Genomic DNA, 6,000 nt, shown 5'->3' on the forward strand with positions numbered 1-6,000 from the left:
AAATAAAATAAGAAAACCAATCGATAATAATAGCAATTCCAACCAATTTAGACTGCGGCCTACATTCTTAATAGGTACATGAATACACTTAAAAAAAAGACCTCATTATCTCAATATTGAAAATATTTATGGTAATAAATCTGATCTAAATAATATAGTGAATTGATTGGTTCGTTACAGAAGAGGGGCGGGGGAATAGAACGAAAGCATCTTAGAAAAGACTGCAGTATTCTAATTTTGTGATCGAAATCAAGAAAGATTGAGATAACAGGTAATTTAGAAGTTGCCGAAAAGATAAACTTTATGAATACAAAAATATATTTTATTGCTTTTCTACTCTTTTTAAAATCCATAATTAATCATCTTTATAAGAGCTGAATGAATTTAGAAATGTTAAATCATGGTTCTTAATGTAGTAATCTCTTTAAAAAAAAGAAACAAAAGAAAATACGCATTACGTGGTGAATAAGTTTTCAACATAATAGAGGCGTTTTCACAAATTGTATATATATATTGTTTTATATCTAATCTAAAGCATTTATTAAGGAAAAAAAAACAGCATAAACAACGTGTTTGGTGGTGATGTTGAAGGCAGTGTGGCCGTAAATGATATTAAAATAAACATACAAAATATTAGATTAAATGATTAATGTGAGGAATATTTATTAACTCCATAACCATTAGTTGATAGTAAGCTGTTTCTTCATAGAATTGAATGGGAAATACGATTGTTATTCATTAAGAAGTAATCAAGCACAGCAAAGTATGAAATAAACTGAACCCCAAACAGGAAAATGACGACCGAGAAAATAGATAAAAAATAAAAAATTCCTTTGCTTTTTCTTCTAAATATTTCTTTACTTTTGAGAGAAAATGTGATATTGATGCTTAAAATCAGATTGTGTTGCATAACTTTGGGGAGTTTCGATAATTTATACAACAGAATATGTTCCAGTCGGTCTCTGATCTGTTCTGAATGACAGATACCTAAAATAATATAATTCATTTCCACGTTGGTCAAAAGTATTTTCCTTCTCAAAATCTCACTCACTCACTCACTCACTTCCTCACACTCTCCCTCACTCACTCACTATATATGTCAGATCGCTCTTGAGTGCTACTGGCAACACGTAATCCAGTACAACTGGTCGGGTCCTGGACGACTAAACTGCTAACCCCACCAAGCTTGCTTGGTGAGGAGGATGATTGTTGGACACCCTGCAGGATGTCAAAGGACACAGGAACGCATGAGTGGTTAACGGCCATCCAACAAATATGTGTAGATATGTATATATGTTTTTTTTAATTTTAATTTTTATTTATATTTAAGTCTTGTATATATTGTATTTCAATTTGTGTGTGTGTGTATATTTTGTATATTAATGTGTGGGTGTGGTTTGTGTGTACGGGACTGATTATGTTTTTTTCTAAATGGGAGTGAAGGACCCCATAGTCTTGTTACAGTATCATTCTAAAACAGGGAAACTTGAATAAAAACCTACGGTTGATGTGATTACCAGTCATCTGGCTTTGTCTTGTCACCAGACAATAATCACTGAAGCTTAGAGAGTGGTGCAGGTGTAGTACAAGCGTTTGCCACTATGATCCAGTGAATTACGGCTGTCTCTTTTGTGTTCTTCTCATCTGTCATTTTTACAGTTGAAAGTCCTATGGCGATGGAAGAGTGGCGATGTGTACAGACCTGACCATTTGGAAGCATATAGCTGCAAATCTACACATAGGCGGTAGAGGTCATACCATAACATTGTTGTTATGCTTTCCTGTGATAGGAACTAACTTCGATGGAGACACATTGTGTCTGAGCAGCTCTAATAAAGAGAACACTGCTCGCCCAAAATCTTGGGGAGGTGCTAGAAAAGGTACATGAAAAATAGTCTGTCACATCAACGTTGGGTAGTTTACTGCGGTTCATTCAAGCAGGAAAGAAAAAAAAGAATTATAAAGGAAAACATTAAAAAAAACGAATTAATATAAATATTTGCTGCCGGAATGTCAGAACACTTTTGGACCAACGGCTCATCAAACCGACTAGAAAGAAAAACCACACTGGTACCAAAAGAACTTCGAAGATCAGGTGTAGGTATTGCAGCTTTGTCAGAAAACGTCTATCAAGGTGTGATCATCTCATTGAAATAACAACAGCGAGATGGTGGTGTAGGTTTTACAGTGCGTGAGACTCTAGCACAACATATAGAGTGCCCTTTAAGAATCAGTGACCGTACAACGAAGTTGCGCATTTCCCTTGCATGAGGGCGATATGCAACAATTCTGTCAGTTTATATTCCGGCCTTCAAGGCCAGTGAAGGATGTATTATGACATTTTATGAATCCCTTCGTGCTACAATTGTATCTAGTCCAGTCGAAGAAAATGTTATCATTCTTGGTGATTTCAATTGCCCGAGTTGGTAGAGGCCATGAGACATGGGATGCACTAGACCATTACGGTATCGATAAAATGAATGCTAATTGTCTGAAGATGCTTGAGCTCTGATCAGAGCCCAACCTGGCAATTTGCAACACATCCTTCCGTCAAAAGAAGAAGCATAAAGTTATCTGGATAGACTCAAGGTCAAAAAATGGCCACATAATAGATTTCATAGTAACTCGGAGATGCGATCTGAATGATGTCTGCAATGTGCTCGTTACACGTAGTGCTGAATGCAACACAGACCATAAGATGGTTCGGGAGAAATTTAAGTTTCGTATTCCGAAAAACTCTCGTTTGTGGAATCAAATCTCTGAAAGCTTACTGGTGTTGAAAAGTTAAAACAGCAAGATATACTTGAGGCTTTGAACACACGTTTGAATGATATTGACTACGATGTAACGTGAATAAATTTCAGGCATCAATTGTAAGAGACAGCAGCAGCAGCAGCAACAGCAGCATTAGCAGATTTTGAACTCAGGGCCAAAAACCAACATAAAGATTAGTTTGATGATAATAATCTGGTTATCAATCAACTTTTAACGAAAAAAAAAACATGTTCTTCATGAAACATTTCTGACAGAGTGCACGCTGAACTTAACTGCTATTAAAAAAAAAACATATAAAGAATATAAAGCCGTTTTACAACGTGAGCTGAGAAGGCTTAAGAATAAGCGGTGGCTAAAGATCTCTGAACATATTCAAAGTGCATATAACGCAAAGGATTTACAACTGTTTTATAGTATTTTACCTGTAGTATATTGTCCAGCAACTTCGTATGTTGTTTCCATTAGGTCCAAAAGCAACGCTGCTGTCATTAAGGAGTCAGAGAAAATCCTTAAACGTTGGCAAGAACATTTCACTGATTTATTTGATAATCCATCATCAGTTGATCATGATCTGCTAGATGGCATCACTCAATGTGTTGTAAAGTTCAAAATGGATTGACTACCAATTTATACTGAGGTTGCAATGGTCATTAACCAGTTAAACAGGTAAGACACCTTGATCAGATGAAATTCGTTCTTGCTGAACAGGTTGATGGAGGACATTTGTCCTACAGTAATCCTGGAATCACAAGTTAGCTTTAGATCTGGCAGAGGGACGACTGATATAAGCTTGTCGGCAAGGCAGATTCAGAAGAAATGTATTGAGCAGCGGGTTCCTCTGTATTAGGTTACTCTCTCTTTTTACTTGTTTCAGTAATTTGACTGCGGGCATGCTGGAGCACCGCCTTTAGACGAGCAAATCGACCCCAGGACTTATTCATTAGAAGCCTAGTACTTATTCTATCGGTCTCTTTTGCTGAACCACTAAGTTACGGGGACGTAAACACACCACCATCGGTTGTCAAGCGATGCTGGTAGGACAAACACAGCCACACAAACATATACACACATACACACACACACACACACACACACACACATATATATATATATATATATATATATATATATATATATATATATACATATATACGAAGGGATTATTTCAGTTTCCGTCTACCAAATTCACTCACAAGGCTTTGGTCGGCCCGAGGCTATAGTAGAAGACACTTGCCCAAGGTGCCACGCAGTGGGAATGAACCTGGAACCATGTGGTTCGTAAGCAAGCTACTTACCACACAGTCACTCCTGCGTCTGGTCTTTGATTCGATTAACAGAGGTGTAGTGTGGAAAATATTAAGGAAAATAGGGTGTCCACCAAAGTTAATTGATATGCTCGTTCAACTGCCCAGGAATACGAAAGCTCGGGTTGTCTTGACTGGAAAATTGTCCAATGAAATCCCAGTTGTAAAAGGCGTGAAGCGGGGATATATCCTGACTCCCATATTGTTCTCAATATTTTTTGCTGTGGACGGTACATCGTAAGCAACTTAATTTGCTTGAACACGTTAACCAAAAGTGTTTAAGAAGATTCCTAAACATCAAATGGCTACAGAAATTACCTGACACACAAATCTTTATAGATGTTGGCTGCACGACCATTGAATCTGCCATCATGTCCTTTCAAATGCGTTGGGTACAGCATGTCGTGCGCATGAATGAGGACTCCCAAAACAACTATTTTACAGGCAATTGGTAAACGCCTTCAGCACAAACCAAGAAAAACATATCAGCATTGCATTAAAAACAACATTAAATATTTTCAGCTTGGAGATCGGAACTGTGAAGAGCTTGCTTTAAAGAGGGGTAAATGGAGATGATATATGAAGGAAGGCTGTAGAATGTTTGAAGAAAGACGTCTCGATCATGAAAAACCTAAACGCCAGCTTCGAAAAGGCCACAGTTTGAACATCAATAAAACATATTGAGCTCGATTTGTAAGGTGTGATGTGGGTTACTACTCTCTAAACCTCGGTACAACACTCATTCAAAATCATATAAAAAGCCAACTGTATGCAGCTATATCAATCCAATGCTAGGTGAGATATCATGCGTGGTGTGCAAAAAGATCTGAAAATACCTAGTCTTAAAAGGCATATGAGGGTACATAAGAATGTCACCCCACGAGCTGACCCAATAAAACAAATAGAGAGCACATATTTTGTCTGTCACGTTTCCTGGAGACTGTGCAAATCTAATGCTGGACTTAAATGCCCCCTAAGGGTTCATGGACAGATGTTTGGAGGTGATGATAGTCGATGGGCATACATGGGAAGACAGTAATCATCTGCAAAAATGAAGCAATCACCATATATATACATATATATTTTAGTCGTTTATTCTATTATTCATATACTTGTTTCAATCATTTGACTGCAGCTATGCTGGAGCACCGTCTTTAGTCGAATCAATTGATCCAGGAGTTATTCCTTGTAAGCTTAGTACTTATTCTATCGGTCTCTTTTACTGAACCACTATGTAAACACACCAACAATGGTTGTCAAGCGATGGTGTGTGTATGGGGGGGGGACAAATATGTACATACATAATATATATATATATATATATATATATATATATATATATATATATACATATATATATATATATATATATATATATATATATATATATATATATATATATATATATATATGTATATATATATATATATGCATATGTATGTATGTATGTATATATATATATATATATGTGTGTGTGTTTGTGTGTGTGTATATATATATATATATATACATATACATACGTACATATATATGTATTATATATATATATATATATATATATATATATATATATATATATATATATGTATATAAATATATATATATATATTTATATATATATATATATATATATATATATATATATATATATATATATATATATATACGTACATACATATATCCATGCACACACACAGAAAACTGCACGCATATGTTCTGAATAAAGACACCTTTTAACACTTTCCTGCACTTGAATATGTGGAGGTGCAATGGCCCAGTGGTTAGGGCAGCGGACTCACGGTCATAGGATCGCGGTTTCGATTCCCAGACCGGGCGTTGTGAGTGTTTATTGAGCGAAAACACCTAAAGCTCCACGGGCCTCCGGCAGGGGATGGTGGTGAACCCTGCTGTACTCTATCAC

The sequence above is a fragment of the Octopus bimaculoides genome, chromosome 5 (genome assembly GCF_046866305.1).
Source record: "Octopus bimaculoides isolate indiv1 chromosome 5, ASM4686630v1, whole genome shotgun sequence".
Lineage (NCBI taxonomy): Eukaryota > Metazoa > Mollusca > Cephalopoda > Octopoda > Octopodidae > Octopus > Octopus bimaculoides.